At 38.1% G+C, this 17768-nt stretch overlaps 1 pseudogene; it reads right to left on the reverse strand.

Moving 5' to 3' along the window:
* Positions 1-15496: 15496 nt before the first annotated feature.
* LOC110210629 (heat shock cognate 71 kDa protein pseudogene) lies at positions 15497-17381 on the reverse strand (annotated as a pseudogene).
* Between the last annotated feature and the right edge of the window lie 387 nt (positions 17382-17768).

Consider the following 17768-nt stretch of genomic DNA (forward strand, 5'->3'; position numbering starts at 1 on the left):
TTCTGCATCTACGTAACCCAAAATTGCCAGTTCCTTGGTTCCTACTCAAGCACGTAGATCTGTTCTCCTGTGGATACAAAGATGGCACAAGTATTTCCTTTGCTGATCTCCAGTGAATTGGCATAGAGGGAGGGGCATGCTAACTCATAAAACAAGTCACTTTGGGGAAGGAGCTCAGATAGTGTCAGACGGCAGTTCCCCAGATCACACAGCCCTGCAGAAGCGCCCAGCTTAAGGAATCATGCAGTATTACTGCTGAGCAATAACCTCTCTGCAAGGTAGAGAACAGAAGAGCCCAGCATATCATCAGTGCCTGAATAGTTGATGAGCAGGGAGTGTTGCTGATTAGAGCCTGCTCCAGCTGTACTTCTTGTGTGGCAGCCCAGGGTAGAAGCCCTGCCTCTCCCATGCACCTGGGTCCTTCCTTACTTTCTCTCTGGATCCACCGTGATAGCCCAGCTTTGCTGCCTGTGGTTCTCTTGTGGGTGGAGATTCAAGCAAGTGCCTCGGGGTTTGTTTACTTCCTATTAGGCATCTGTGTCCTGGAGCACCCAGCTTTCTCTTGTCAGCCACAGTGATGACGAAGTGCTTACAAGCAGCGGTGTCCTCCTTCCCTGTCTCTTGCCAATTCTGGGGATCTCTAAAGCTCTACCTTAGCTGTTTCCTCTTAGGGAAATGAAGATATTAGAGGTAGCATGTGAACCTTTTGGTGCAAGAGTGATGTAGAAATTAGGAAGAGGAGCAAAAGTGAAAGAGCTAAAAGGTAGATGGAAGAAGGGCAGCATAATACTGAATTTTAGTATTAATTTTAATTTTAATATCCTCATTGGCAACATGATTTTTTTTCATTATTATTATTTGCTACACATGCCAAATATATATAGAATTCCATTTTCTTTACTGTACAACCTGGATTTTAGAAAACCAGGGGACAAACCTGAACCAGTTTAGATGTCACAGTGGGTAGCATGTTGGACCTGGAATAAGGATGACTAGCATTAAAATCAGGCACCAGATATGGTCCTGGGCAAGCCATTTAACCTCTGTATGCCTTAGTTTCATTATCTGTAAAATGGAAATAATAAAAATACCTACCTCCCCAGGTTTATTGTGAAAATAAAATTGGAAATTTATAAAACACTTTGAAAACTTTAATGTGCTGTAGAAATGCTAGCTATTGTTATTCTCCAGTATTCTGAGAGTAAGGAAGAAGGGTAGAGCAGGCAGAAGATCACTAGATGGAAGTAAGTGGACTATGGATTCTGATTCTGGTTCTGTTACTTATTTCTGTGTGATGCTGGATAAGTCACTTCTTTGGGCTTCAGTTTCATTATCTATAAAATGGAGGAGATGGACTAGATCATGGGTTCTTAATCTGGAGCAAACAGATTGGGTCTGTGGGTAATTTATAGGACATACGTGAACTTGGATGGGGAAAAAATCTTTATTTTCACTAACATCTAAATGAAATTTAGAATTTTTTTTCAATTATTTAAAAACATAATTCTAAGAAGGGTTTATAGGTTTCACCAGACTGCCAGAAGGGGTCCATGTTACACAACATAGGCGATATAACCTCTAAAGTTCCTTCCACAGAGGACTTAAACTGCTGTTTATTATTCAGTCATTTCAGTCGCCTCCAACTCTTCATGACCCCTTTTGGAGTTTTCTTGGCGAAGATGCTGGAGTGGTTTGTCACTTCCTTCTCCAGCTCATTTTACAGATGAGGAAACAGAGGCAAACACGGTTAAGTGACTTGTTCAGGATCACACAGCTAGTGTCTGAGGTCAGATTTGAACCTAGGTCTTCCTGACTCCAGGCCTTAGGTGCCCTAATCTTCTATAATTATTTATAAAGCCCTTTCATGGTTTGTTAGTCCCAAAGTATTTACTATCTCTATCCTAAAGTGGGAGTCAGGGAAGGCAGCCAGAGGATTTTAATCTTGATCAGGAAGAAAAGTTGAGTCTGGAAAGGGGACCTGTATGGAGTCATGGAGTTTGAAGAGGGTGTTTTGGTGATCATGTGAATTTCAAAGAGGAGAGGGTCCTAGATGCTAGCTTTAACATAAGTAAGCTAAAGAAAGCAGTTGCACAGATGAACACAGATCTGCTTATTACAACTGGCTAGAAAATTTCCTCCAGGCAGACCAATCAAGAAAAAGAAAACAGAACAAAAGAGAGAGGCAGCTTTTGAGGCCAGAGCACTGAAACCTTGAGGAGAGTGAAGGAATTGACTTTAAGCTCAGGAAGAAACTTGGTTCAGTGAAAGATGACTAAATTTGGAGGTAAAGAACCGAGTTTGTATACCCACATTTACTTTGTGTGACTTTGGGTAAGTCGCAACTTCTCTAGCTTCCATTACATTTCCTCATTTGTAAAATCGAGTGTGTTGAGTTGGGTGTCTCTGAGTGTGGTGGTGATAGTGTTAGGGGGTGTCCTTATTATAGGGTCCTTTGGAAGTTTATTGAAATCTGTGTACCCCTTCTCAAAATTTTTGGGTTTGTGTTTTTAATTGAAGGAACTGCTAAATTTCAGTTAGAAGTGAGTGAAAATAAAAATGCATTTTTTCCTATCCAAGTTCATAGACCCCTGAAATTTGTCAATGAGTCCTAGTTTAAGACGTTCTAATCTTAAGCTACAAATCTGTGATGCAGTGTTGCTCATGGGAAGAAATCTTTGAGAATTAGGTGAGAGGAAGGGCTTTCTTATTCATGGAACTGAGGACAAGAATAATACTTCACCAGTTTTATGGCTAGATAGTATAGGGGCAGGGGAAGCAGTCATTCTGTAGACTTGGAGGCTCACACCCAGAGATATAGTTGAGGTGACAGTGAGATACCTATATTTTTGTTAAATCAAATAGATTTGCCAGAAACTGAGGAATGACCTAAAATCCAGCCCATAAAGGACTAAGCAAGCTGTCCCTGGACAGAGAAAGGAGAGAGAGAAGAGAGAGAGAGAGAGAGAGAGAGAGAGAGAGAGAGAGAGAGAGAGAGAGAGAGAGAGAGAGAGAGAAATTTAAAGAACAGTATGGTATATCACTAATATAGACTTCTGTCCCATAAATGATTTTATGGAGAAAATAATCAACCAAGAAGCTATTGAAAATGAATCAGGTTACTAGGAAATAAAATCTCTGCCATTTCTAGGAGCTAAGTGATGTTTCCCACGTTAATTTCCCAAGTGAGTTAATAGATCAGAAATTCCCTCTACCTGATGATCACAAAATGAGTGTCCCCACTGTCATTTCTTTTTTCAAAAAATATTTTTTTTTCTAATTCATCTGAGTAAGATTGTCTAGCAGTAATGTCACCAACCTGTTGTCTCCTCTGTTCCCCAACTTTTGTTTGACCAACAAGCCCAAGACTTGGTTCGCTTGTGCCTCCCACTTCTGCCACCACCTTTTCTGGGTGACTCTGGTCGATAAGAGATCATACAGACCTTCCCTTTTTCTTCCTTGCCCTGAAAATGGGCACACTTGTATTTTTGTTAAAGGTTTTATTGCTAATTACTACAGATGGATTAGAATAACAATTGGGAGAGAATTTGCAAAGTTTTTCATGATCACACCAGTTAATTCTGGCTCTAGTAATAGCATTTTCTGCTTATAAATGAGCAGCCAGATACAGGATCAGTATGAGGCAATATTGTAAAGGAGTGAAATTTATCTTTGACATACTCTAACTTCCTCCTCCAAAGCCAGCCTTCGATCTCTATAATACTTCCATTTCATGGGCCCAGTGCCCCAAAATGGAATCTTGGATGCCGAAGATCTCTTTTTGTGGGAATGGAAGGAACAGATACTCAGATATTTCAACAGGTAGTTCTCTAGTTTATGCTATGGACTTAATTCTCCAATTTCACCCTGTTAACATTTACTTTTGGTTGCCTCATTCTTCCCACCTAAAAGCTTACTTGTCAATTGGAAAGGGATCTGGGAAATGAATTCATACTAATGTGTCAATGGAAACTTAGCTTATTGTGCTATCACATACCACAAGGCTCTTGAAGAGTATCAGTGCTTTAATTTTCTATTTTTCTAGACTTTTTTTGTCTTTGTTTCCTTTATTTTTTTTTACAACATGTACTATCCTTACTCAGAGAGCAATCCCTTACAACAACAAATGAAAAAGAAAAAAACTGTTAAGTAAAACTAACCAGTTCCAATATTATCTGCAGAGTTCTACACATCTAGTCCCATACCCTGTAAAAAAGGAGCTATGTTTAATTTATTAACTTTAAGGAGTTAATTATGTATAGAGAAACTACATGTTATAGTGGATAAAAAGTCACCAAGACCAGCACTCACATCCTGTCTCTGATGCATGTATTAGCTGTGTGACCCTTTAACCTGTCAGTAACTCACACAGTTGTCTAAGAATCTTAGACTCTAAGACTGTAAGTTAAGGAGGAGTCGTAGATTTGCATCAGTAGAGGCAGTTTCCATGTCTAGATTTCTCTAAAGTCAAGTTAATGAACATTCATTAAATGCTTATTTTGTGCCAGGCATAGTACTAAGCTCTAGGGATACAGAGAAAAGCAAAAACATAGTCCCTGCCCTCAAGGCGCTTACATTCTAATGGGAAATACAATATTTAAACAGCTACATAGCTGTAAGTTAGGTACTAGGTAGATGTAAGTCACTCTGAGAGGAGAAGGCTTGAGCAGCTAGGAGGACCAGGAAAAACCATCTGGAGTAGGTAGGTCTTGAGCTGAGTCTTATAAGAAGTAGGAAGTCAGGAAAACTAAGAAGCAGAAGTGAGGTAGTAGGATATTCTGAATGTGGAGAACAAGTAATGCAAAGACATAAAAAGGAGGTGGAATGTTGTCTTTGGTGAACTGTAAAGAGGCTATTGTTGCTGCCATATAAAATATGTGGAGGAGATTGAAGTGTAAGAAGACTGGAGAGGTATGAAAGGGGCAGGTTATGAAGAGCTTTAAATTTAAATCAAAAGAGTTTATATTTGATCTTAGAGCTAATATGGAACCATTGGAGTTCATGGTAGTGTGTGTGTGTGTGTGTGTGTGTGTGTGTGTATGTGTGAGATATGGCAATATATATGCTTTACCTTTATAGCTGAGTGGAGGAGAGTTGGAGAAGGGAGAGATTTGAAAGGACACCAGTTAGAAGGTTGCTGCAGTCATCTGGGTAGAGGTAATGAGGGTTTGATTTTTGTTGTTGTGTGAGTGGAGGGGATAGGTGTATAGGAAAGATGTTATAAAAGTAGTGCTTGGCATGGTACCTGGCACATAGTAGACAATAAATATTGATTGAGTGATAGATTATTGATCGACTGAGATCACAGAATTGGGCAACAGATTAGATATGTGGGGTCAATGAGAGTGAGAAGTCAAAAATGAAACCCAGATAGTGAGGATGATTGTGCCTTCAGTAGAAATAGGAAAACTGGAAAAATGGAAGAGGTTTTTTTTGGAAAAATAATGAGTTCTGTTTTGGACCTGTTGAGTTTGAGATGCCTGTGGGACATCCATTTTGAGATGTCTAAAAGGTAGCTGGTGACATGGGACTGGGGTTCAAGAAAGATGAAGGCTAGGTATATAGCCCTGGGGATCATTTGTAGAGAGATAATAAACCCTTGGAGAAAGATGAGATTTCCAAGCTAGATAGCGTAGACAAAGAAGAAATACCAGAAAAAAGAGATTGAGAAAGGTACTGTTGGACAGATAGAAAGAGACCCTGGAGAGAGCAGTGTCAAAAACAAAGCAAAACAAAACTAAAAATAAATAACAACCTAATGAAGAGAGAGTATTCAGGAGGAGAAAACGATGAATGTTTCAGAGACAAAATCACAGATCTAGGCAAAAATGTTTTGAGTAAGGAGGTTTCAGATACTATTATGGCAAGCTGGAGGAGGGAGTAATTTTGAGAGGGAAGTGCTTTCCATATCATTTCATTACCTATAAGATCATGGCTAGACAGATTATTCAAAAGTGTTCAAGATTATTACAAATAGAACTCCTCTGATGTGCCTCCCTGTATTACAGGAAGAATTCTGATTTTGGATGACTAAGAATTTAAAAACAAGAATTATATCTTATTTGTCTTTGATTTTTACCTAGCACGTAGTACATCACTCTACACATGATACTTAAATAAGTATTGGATAAGTCAGTAAAGGAATGAGTTTCCAGAAATGAATATTTTCTTCAGTGCTTATACAAAGATTCAATCTACCCATAGTAAGTTATGGTGAGCATTTAAGATAATCTTATTAACATAGTTCTCTCCCCTGTGACTCCAAGAAGCTGTAGTATGCACAGTGACCACGCCTCAGTAAAACCGTCTTGCAGATGGGCTAAACCAGGCTGAGGATAACCACTAGACCTCAGAACTGTTGGTGAGTTAGGGGGATATCCGACCCAAGGATGTAAAGACTTCCCTGGTTGAATGTGTGGGTGAGAACAGTTTGTTCCAACAGCTATGAAGGCAGCTGAAGCAGGTTCTATGGGGCACTTAGAGCTTGATCAGACAAAGACATGCATCCCCAGCCATCTCCAGTCATCCTGACCTTTGAATTGCCAATGGACTTTGATGGCTTTGGAAGACAGAGTGAGGCTGATGACTGTACAGCTGTGCCTCAAATCCAGTTATTCACATGCACCTCAAGACACCACCCCATGGTGTCAGTGGTCCTCTTTGAAATGAAGAACAAATAAATCAACATATTTTGATATCAGGTAGATTGTATTTTTAGGACACAAAGGTTATGATTTTTCCTTAATCCCTTTGTGCAAATTTGATATTATGGTTTCGTGATAGATTACTTATGATTTTTCCTGCTAAAGCTTTAACATCAGCTATAGAGAAGCATATGTCTATAGATTTCCAGAAGGAATATTCCATCATTGAATAGCTGAAAGCATTGATTTCAGAGGTATCTAGGCCTTTTTTTCCCTCAAAAAGAAGTCAAATAAAACAAAATAACAGTAACAACAAAACTAAAACTCCCAAGGCCCATTTTTAAAAAACAAATGCTTGAAGGACAGTAGTAGGTGCTACTCATTTGTGCTAGAAAACACTAAATTTTGGAAGCTAAATACCTTTCTTATTATACTTGCTTAATGTTTTCTCACATAATGATAATCAGGAAAGTATGAAAAAAGTGATGTAGCTTGAAAGTTGAGATTGAGAAGCAATTATAGGGAGAGGAAATATTTTTTTTCTTACCACATCAGTGAATTTAGCAAGCTATTACATTTTAGCTTGTATATGGGAACATGTGGGTATTTGTGTTGTTTATAAGTTTTACTTATTTTTTTGTTTCTGTGACTTTTAAGCAAAAAAATTGCTTATGAGTGTATCTTCCAGTGTCTAAGTTCAAATCCCGATGGCATGCCTTGTAATTGTACTATGAAGTGCTAGGATGATGACAAGAAGTGACATATCAGATGCAAATTGTTTCAATCCATCTGCATAAAACATTATTCTGTCCTGAGAATTTGAGGTTTTAATCTCCACCTTACTAAAGCATATTTCCTAGAGAATGGGTAGGCTCCGTCACTATATAGATACCAGTCACTGAATAATGTCTATTTTATTGCCAGGGGGATAACTTGCCAGCATTAACAGTGCTAAAAATGAGAATGGCATGGTTCAACTACAAGTAGAGTCTGTTAAATTGTATACATGGATATCTAATAAATGGTAAACAAAACCATGTGGTTTTAGGGAAAGCTAGAGTATACATCCAGGGAAACATAGCAGAGAAGATATCAAAGATCCTCAGAGAAAATCCAGATGCACAGGTATAGGACAGGGGAAGAGAATCACCTGTTGGCACATATGCCACATCCTACCTTCATTTTTTTCTACAGTTAGAGGAAAGTGTGGGATGGTGTCCTCTAAACATCTTTGTCCTTGATTATTACACACTTACTCCATTTCACACAGCTCCAAATCAAGGTGTTTTTTTTTTTAAGTAAATGAGTGTTCTCTGGACCTTCCCAGGATGTCTGAAATGGTAGGCAGAGACTGATTTTTGTAGATAAATTAGTTGAGGCCCTGATAGTCATTGAATCCAGTTCTTTCCTTTCAGGTTACAGAGAAACAGTGTAATCTCTACTAGCAATAGGGTTTATCAGATGAATTCCTTCTGAAGGAAAGTATTACTTCATCCATGTCTTCATCCACATAGTGGGAGGTCCCAGATATGAAATTAATCAGTTATAATTCCAGGGAATTCTCTCTGTGGGCTCTTCCTTAGACATGAACCTTCTTAGGTCTACCCCAGGTTTGATCCATGTTGTGGGTAGGGCTCAGCGTCCAGGTCTATTCACACACTTGTCCTGGGTAAGTCATTTTAACTGTTTGCCTCAGTTTCCTCAACTGTAAAACAGGGATAATAACAACACCTTCCTTTCAGAGATGTTGGAAAGAATCAAATGAAATAATATTTGTGAAGGATCTACCGTAGTGCCTGGCTCATGATGGGTATTATACAAATGCTTATTCTGTCCTCCCTTCCAAGTGAGAGATGATGAAAGCCTGATCTAGCCCAGTGACAATGTTTGTAGAAAAAGGAAGATGAATTACAAAGATGTAAATCTGGACATCAATTGAATGCACGGACAAGAGAGTTAGAGAGTATTTCCGGGGTTTCAGCCTGAGTGACAAGGAACCTGGTGGTTTCCTCAACATGACAAAGCAGAAAAGAAGAGTATTTTGTTTGGATTTTCAAAATAGGCCCTTAGGAATGAAGAGGTAGATTTTTAGAACCAGTGTTGCCTCAAAAAGCAGAGCTGGGCCTACCTTAGAAAGACCTTTACCTCATAGCTTTTACCAGAAAGCTGAGTCCTTATGGGAGCACAATACTGTGTCACCACAGTACACCAGATAGTCAGAGAAAGGACAAAGGGAAACAAATATCTCTTCCAATTGCTGTCCTTTAGGTTGCTGTACCAAGAAAGAGACATGAAGCACTACCTCAGCCAAGGATGCTGCTCAGGACTCCCAAACAATGAAGCACATTTCCCACACTGAAGAGGCTATTCTAGATTTAACTCTCATTTAGTGAATGGACCTGCCTAATTACTGGTCCTAGTAACAATCTTTATTCTTCCTTAAATATTCCTGGTCATTGGATCCCTATATTACCTTTCATGGATGGTAAGACCTTGTTCCCCTTAAAAACAGTTTGGTGTTGTCCGTTGTTTAGTGCTGAGCAAGACAGTTTCTGGACTCCTATAAAACTGATGGCCATGGTGCTGATAGGAGGGCTGGTGTAAAGTGGAGAAAATATTGAGTTCAATTTGGGGCATGCTGATTTAGAGGTGCTGGTGAAATATCTAGTCAGAACTGTTTAGCATGCAGGCAGAATTGTGAGAATGATACTTAGGTGAGATGTTGGAGCTGGATAAATAAATTTTGGAGGCAAACAAAAGTGATAGTTGAAGCCAAGGGCTTGGAAGAAATTACCAATGGAGATAGTTCAGAGAGAGAAGCGAAAGGGAGAAAGATTAGAACTCTGGAGATGTGAGATCAGAAAACTCTAGGTGTATTATATTCTAGGCCTACTATTTTGTTGTTCTTTTAGAAGCTTAGAGTTAGTGCAGAGGGCTCTGGATATGTTAGATATTTTCGCTGTATAGATTCTGAGAAAGCTCTGAAAATCTTGTGTCATTTTTGTTAAACTGTTACCCATTAATATTTTGCCTTCTTCCAAATAGTCCAGTGGCTCCAAAAGAACTTGCCTTCATGGTGAGGCCTCAGCATATCATCTTTAAATATGCCCATTAATTTCATCAATAGTTCAATAGAAAAGTCAAGGAATAAAGCTTTTGTTTTATGTCAACAAAATGAACTGATGATTTCAAGTAAAAGTTGTTTTGGATTTTTTGCAACAACTGGTAAGAGTTGCATTGGGAGATGGGTACTTTCATAATTTCCATCCAACTAAGAGCAAAAGGTATAGGGTGATACTGACCAATGTGCCACAGTCTAGGAGCTAAACATTTCATTTCTCAGGTGCAGAAACGAGAATATTTAAAGGTTATTTTTCTAAGATGGCAATACCAAGAAATAATTGGTAACAAAAGAGAGATGTTTAAAAAATATTAACCTGTTTTTATGAAGCATGGAGGATACGGTATTAAGAGGTTCTCAGACACCTGGGAAAATGGAAATGTATGTCTTTCATAACTCTTATTAACTAGAGACTGACAAAGCAAAGTAATAACTGCTCTGGTAGCCTTAATGTGATTGGGGCTTGGGCTAAATCACTTGTTTTGTTCCTTTTGTATTGAACTCCAAGCAAGATTAATATTTTAATATACTACAGTTCCAGCACACCAAGTTTTCTGATTTAAAGCTTATGAATCCTTTTCCAGTTAGATACCAAATCTCTCAGGAAATCTGGATTCCATCAAGCTCGTTTTAGGGAACAGAAGGCTTTTCAGCAGTGCAGTTGGCATAGAAATGACAGGCTGCCTGAGTTGGCGATTCGGTTTTTTCTAGAAAGTATAGTTAGGGTGGAATCTGTTCTCAGTAGATAAGATAGAAATATCATTATTCACTTTACTAAAGGACACACAGTGAAACATAGACAGCAGAGTGGCAACAGTGTAAAGAAGAGGAAGTGAATGAGACTGAGAAGAGAAAGAAGTCCTGGGAAGGATTTTTTGGGGATTAAATTGCTCTTGTATTGGTCAGGGGGCATGTCTGGGGTGGAATTTATAGTTAGGACCTCAGTCCAGTCATGCTATGAGGTAAGTTGCATTTATAAGATTATAAATTTAGAGCTGGAAGGAGCCTTGGAAGTTATTAAATTCAGCCTCTTCATTTTCCAGATGAGGAAACTGAGGCCTAGAGAGATTAAGTGATTTGTCCAGGACCACGCAGCTAGTAACTGTATGGGGAAAGGATTCAAACCCAGGTCTTATTGACTCCAAGTTCATTATTTTATGCACTACTCTAGGACCCAAGATTTGGACCTGGAAAGACCTTAGATATCATCCATTCCATTGCCCTCAATGCATATTTAGAAAGTAAGTCCCAGAGAAATAAGTTATAGACTAACTTTATTTCTTTTTTCTTACAGGGTTATTAGACTCCAAGATCTAGTTTATGTAGATGTTAGCAACATATTTGACAAAATCTCTCAAGCTATTCTTATAAACAAACTTGAGATACATGGACTAGAAAATAATATAGTTAGATTTAGAATGGATTGAGTGATCAAATCCGAAAAGTATTTATTGATGGTTCAATTTGGAAAATCTCGAATGCAATATCCCAGGGATCTGTTCTGCTTTACTTTGTATTCTTCCTATGTAGCATGTTATCATTACGGAAATATTCAAGCACCAGTACCTCCCCTTATCTTTATATGGACAGAGAATATAATAAAAGACCATGAGCATTTTAATATGAAGGAAATAATTTGTTCAATTTCCTCTGTCAGAGACTATATATTCTGAATGGGCAAGAAAACTCTTCTATTTGTCTCTCATTTTTTTCTCCTAGAGTCAAGGCAATAGGATACAATTGGCTATATATAGGATACAATTGCTAATCTAAATAATTACTTAATCTCATATGACTTAAAATACATGGGGTTGAGTGGTATTGATAAAATGTTGCTTTGCTCCCTCCTAATGTACAATACTTGGAGGAATCTAGGAAGGCTTCAACATATTTAAACTATACTTTGAAGGATAAATAAGATTTTAACAGGTAAAGATAAGGAGAAAGGTTATTATAGGCAAAGGAATATATATAACCATTTTGGAGAATAATTTGGAATTATGATCCAGCTATATCACTGTTAGGGATATACACAAAAGAAATCAAAGAAATAGGAAAAGGTCTTGTAAGTACAAAAATATTTATAGCAGTCTTTTGTGTTTGGCAAAAAGCTTGAAACTAAAAGGGTGCCTATCAACTGAGTAATGGCTGAATTGGAAAGACATATATAAACTGATGCAAAATGAAGTAAGCAGAATTGGAAGAACGATTGAAACTAAACAATTTTGAAGAGTTTTATAAGGAGATGAAGAATGAAATGTGCAGAACCAGGAGACCAAGTATATAAAAACATCAACATCGTAAGGACAAATAACTTTGAAAACTGTAAGAGCTCTGATTGATGCAATGACCGTCCACGACTCTGGAAGAATGATAATGAAACATGCTATCCGCCTCCTGACAGAGAGGTGATAGATTTAGAATTTACACACACACACACACACACACACACACACACACACACACACACACACACACACACACACACACACCCGAGAAAGAGGGAGAGCACTAATGATTGTTTTTGCTTGGCTATACATGTTTGTTACAAGAAATTAATTTTTCTTTTCTTTTTTTTCTAACGGGGTCAACAGTGAGAGGAAGAGAAAACACATTTCTGATAATTTCAATAATGAAATATTAAAAAAAGAACCCAGAGGAATCAAGATGAACAAAGCACAGAGACAGAAAGCATAAGGGTTGTTTTTGGAACTGTAAGTAGTAGAGTCATTAAGTTTTATGAACCACTCCTGCTTCACTATTAGTCGTTGCACCTGGGACTGATGTGTTAGCTAGAATTAGTGGAAAGCTATTTTAGGGCACAGTATAGTTCCAAGAGCAGTTGGAGAACTAAGAAAAGGGTAACCTGGTTCATTGATCCCACATCTAAGTAATTCAGGATCATTCAACTCTCCTTCTTATGGGTTAAGCTCTGGAACCAATGTAGCTTCTTTTTTCAGGGGAAATATACCCCCACATCCATAGTCTGGGCATTTTAGTATCAAGTCAGTCTTTTATATTCTAGTTTCCTATTAAATTGATCTTTGTCTGGTTTCCTCATACCTGATTTATTCTTTGATCCCTAGTGTGATACCTTAAGTAGTGCACCCTACCCTTAAGTTCCAGTGACTAGGTTCCATTTACCCATTGTTTCTGATGATGGCCAACAATCCTCTTATATCTTGGTCTGTCATAAGAGTTCTTAACCATTTTTTGTGCTATGGAGTTTGTCTGGTAAAGCTTATGTATGCCTTCTTAGAATAATGTTTTTAAATGCACAAAATGAAATACATAGGATTACAAAGGAAACCAATTATGTTGAAATAAATATCAAAAACATTAAAAAAAAAACAAGTTCATAGACTCCAGGTTAAAGCCCATGGATTTCTGCGCTGGCTATGCTTTCTGGAACTTTCATCCATGACCACTGTAAGACGTCTCTGGTGGTGACAACCTGTCTTCCTTGACTTCTATTCCCTATTGCTAGACTCCCTTGCCAGGACATACCACCCATCTGCCAAAACATTAACCAGTTTGCATATCAGAACTTTGTACATCCTGCTGAGACCTCCCAGTGGGTTTATGTCATCTTCAGATATTGGTTGTCCTCATCCTGCTGCTTACTATGTGCTGGTTTTGACATGCAGTCAGAATCAGTTGATAAGCTTCACTCATTTCTTTTCTATGCACCTGTTACTTACAAAACATCTTGCCTTTTTTCAAATCAGTAAGTACCTAATGAAAGTGAATTCTACCTTTAAGTTTTGCACAGATAGGTTGTCTATTCTTTATGAGGGGCATTGTAAGTTAGTGCAAAGGACTCTGAATTATGGGTTTGAATGCTAGCTCCCCCAACTGTTATCTTAGGCAATTCACTCAACTCTTTAGTTTTGAGTTTCTCATATACAAATTAAGAATATTACCTTTCTTACCTAATTCACAGAGATATTATGAGAATTAAATAAGATAATGTATCCATTATGTTATATAAGTATAAGATATTTCCATAACTTTTATTAATAATAAAATAATGCCTTAATTAAAGATTATTCTGATGCCTCATGATGGCATGAAAGTGACAATGTAATGTAAGTTCCTTGAGGCCAGGGAATATTTTGGTTTTATCTTTTGTATCACTAGCACCTAGGAGAGCATCTGGTGAATAAATAGTAGGTTCTTAATAAATGCACATTGAGTTGAAAAGAGTTTTCAAAAGTTATGCGAGTGATTTACAAGGACTGACAGGTCTTTTCAAGATGGAAGTCTGAAGTCTACCCAGTCATATATTGTATGTTTGTTGTCTGAGGCCCAGTCTAGCTAAGTGCGGAAATCATTATTCCCATTATTGACTGCAGGGGTAAAATTTTAGCCCACAGAAACTCTCAAAGACCATCTACTAATTTTCAGAAGAGTTGCAGTCTGCATTGTAGCATATGGAAGGCAGAAAAGTTCAGTGTAAAGAGCACTTAATCTAAAGTCAGAGGACGGGATTCAGAGTCTAACCCTGATATTTAATTATTACTTCTGTGACCTTGGTCAGCTCTTTTTATCTCGCTAAGACTCATTTCCTCATCTGAAAAATGGGGATTTTGGACTAAATGCCTTGTGAGATCCCTTCTAAATCTAGATCTGTGTACCCATAGTATATGTACACATACTACTGGAAATTACAGACCATTGGACTAGGGAAGCACTAAAAAGAAAAGGAAATCATAGGAAAGCTGTGTTTCAGTGTTATGCAATCCTATCTCCTTCTTCCTCAATGTCCTTGGACAAGTACAGTCTCTTCATTATGTGGGATAGTGTAGTATACTAGAAGGGATATATAATTTTAAGTTATAAGACCTGAATTTGAAACTTGGTTAAGCACAAAATTTGCCTAGAAATATAAATTCCAGCCTAGTTTATTTGCAGATATTTCTGCTTCTAAAACATCAGATGCGTGTTTCTGTGATACAGGTACCCAGAGCTCTTTCCTGGGGATTTAGATTTACTTGCCTTTTGAGTTTTCTTCTAAAATCTAGTTGATCTTACAAACTTCTACAGTGATTGGGTAAAGATGTGTTTATTTAATTGTCAGGGGATGCATAATGACTTTATTTGGGCTATTTCTTTGAATCTCATTCTAGTATTAGAGTGGCTACCAAAATAATGAGAACACAATGACTTTCTTGGTACAATTTTATTTTCAGTTCTTCACCTAATTGAGTATCAATTGACAGTAGACTGCCATGGCAGTTAGAACTGGTGACAGCAGCAGAATATCTTGCTTTTGTACAAAATTGAAACATGGATGAAAGTTACTCTTTTTGTAAAACTTTACTGCAGAGGTTGCCTATTGAATGTAATAAGATACAAGAATGTATTTTCTCTATAGTTTAGTTTATGAATCAAATTAACTCATTCTAAAAGAAAAACAGTAACTTTTAATTTATTTTTAAAATATGTATTTTTATTTCATCAAATGTTTCCCAATTCATGTAAAATTTTTAATATTCATTTTTTATGATGCCAGTTTTAAATATATTTTATTCTCCAAGACAAGAATTGCATTTCCACTTGTTTACAGTACTTATAAAGTATAATATTGTTCACTTCTCTCTCTCTGCAAATATTCAAGTATTCAGAATGCCTAGATTTATACAGTAGCTTAACTGTTACATTTAAACTGCTATTGCCTTGGTTACAGATTTTATTTGGAAAGCTGTGTGGAATGGTCTTTCTTCTGGTGTGTTTAGTCAACTTCTTCAGTGGTGGGTCCAGAAGAAGCACCTTCAAATAGGGCTGTCACACCCCTTGGGAACCTACCAGGCATGCTCCCTGGTATGCCCTGTATGCTCTGGCACAGCTTCATAATGATGGGGTTGTACACCTTCTGCAGTTCTTTCTACTGATGATCCAATTCTTCCCTTTCATAACTCTGGTTTTTATCTAGCCAGTTGATTATTTCATTACATGTGTCAAGGATTTTCTGTTGGTCTTCATCACCTGTTTTGCCTTGTAGTTTTTCATCCTCTATAATAACCTTCATGTTGAAAGCATAAGATTCAAGAGAATTCTTGGAAGACATCTTGTCTACCTGTTTCTCATCTTCAGCCTTGTATTTCTTAGCCACCTGGACCATATGCTCAATGTCTTGTTTGCTCAATGACCTTTGTCATTGGTGAGGATAATCTTGTTCTCCTTGCCTGTGCTTTTATCCACAGCAGAAACATTGAGGATGCCATTTGCATCAATGTCAAATGTTACTTCAACCTGAGGAATACCCCCGGATGCTGGAGGGATTCCTGTGAGCCCAAACTTGCCAAACAAGCTGTTATCCTTTGTCATTGCTCTCTCACCTTCATAAACCTGAATAAACACACCAGGCTTGGTGTCTGAATAGGTGACAAAGGTCTGTGTCTGCTTGGTGGGGATGGTGGTATTACATTTGATCAGAAGGGTCGTAACTCTACCAGCAGTTGCAATTCCAGTGGAGAGAGGAGTGACATCCAACAACAGTAAGTCCTGTATTTCGCAGATTTGTGTCTAGACAAAATGGCAGCCTTGACAGCTGCACCCTAGGCAACAGCCTCATCAGTATGGATAATCTCTTGAGCTCCTTGCACTGAAGAAGTCTTGCAGAAGCTTCTGCATTTGGGGGATCTGCATGGAACCACTCACCAGGATGATGTCATGAATCTGTGATTTATCTAGCTTGGCATCTTCTCCACAGGATCTATCAGCTTTTCAAAATGGGCCTGGGTGATAGAGATATAGAAGTTGATACCTTATAGAGGAAGTCAGTCTCAATCCTAGCTTGGTTACTGGAAGAGAGGGTATGCTTTGAGCAGCGCGCTGTTGGAGGACAGCCCTCTTTTTCTCACTGATGTCCTTTTTGTGCTTTCACTTGAACTCCAAATAGTTGATTATGTGGTTGTGAAAGTCTTCCTTATCTGAATGGTTGTCTTCAGCTGTGGACTTGACCTCAAAGATTCTATCTTCAGTGGTAAGAATGGAGACATTGAAAGTACCACCTCCAAGGTCAAAGATCGGCACATTTCTCTTGGCACCAACCTTTTTGTCCCAGCCATAAGCAATAGCAGTGGTGGTTGGCTCATTGATTTGGAGCACATTGAGACCAGCAATGGTTTCCAGCATCTTTGGTTTCCTGATATTGGGAATCGTTGAAATAGGCTGGTACTGTGTTGACAGCATTTGTGACAGTATTCCTAAGGTGAACTTCAGCAATTTCTTTAATTTTGATCAAAATGTTGGAAAATACTTCTCCTGGATAGAAACTTTTTTGGTCTTCCCTGTGTACTTCACTTGGACCTTAGGTCTGCCAGAATCATTCATCCCTATAAAAGGCCAATAACTCATGTCTGACTGTACAACTGTATCATCAGATCAGTGACTAATCAGACCTTTGGCATCAAAAACTGTGTTGATGGGGTTCATTGCAACTTGATTCTTTGCAGCATTACCAACTGAACATTCTATGTTGGTGAAGGTGATGTAACTTAGGGTGACCTGTTTCCTTAGTCATTAGCAGTGATCTCCATTTTCCCATGTTGGAAAGCTTACACACCGGAATAAATGATTCCAAGATCAATGCCACCTGTGGGTCCCTTCAACATGGTTGCTGGGGCATCAGGGGTCATAGCTGACTGCTGTGGAGGGCCACTGCTACCTACACTGAGTAGGTATATTCATTTTTAAAAATTTTGAGTTCCAAATTCTCTTCCTCCTTTTTTGTCCCTCCCCTACCAATTGAAAAAGCAAACAATATGATATTGATTATACATGTCATATAAAACACATTTGCATATTAGCCATGTTGCAAAAGAAGAAAAACACATAAACAAGAAAATAAAGGAAGTAAAAAAAGTATGCTTCAATCTTCATTTAGACTTCATCAGTTCTGTCTCCGGAAAAGATAGCATTTTTCATAATGGCTCCTTTGGAATTACCTTGAATCATTGTCTTGCTCAAAGTAGCTAAGTCTTTCACAGTTAATCATCCTT

This window comes from Phascolarctos cinereus, unplaced genomic scaffold, assembly GCF_003287225.1.
Source record: "Phascolarctos cinereus isolate Bilbo 61053 unplaced genomic scaffold, phaCin_HiC Scaffold_9;HRSCAF=440, whole genome shotgun sequence".
Taxonomy (NCBI): Eukaryota; Metazoa; Chordata; class Mammalia; order Diprotodontia; family Phascolarctidae; genus Phascolarctos; species Phascolarctos cinereus.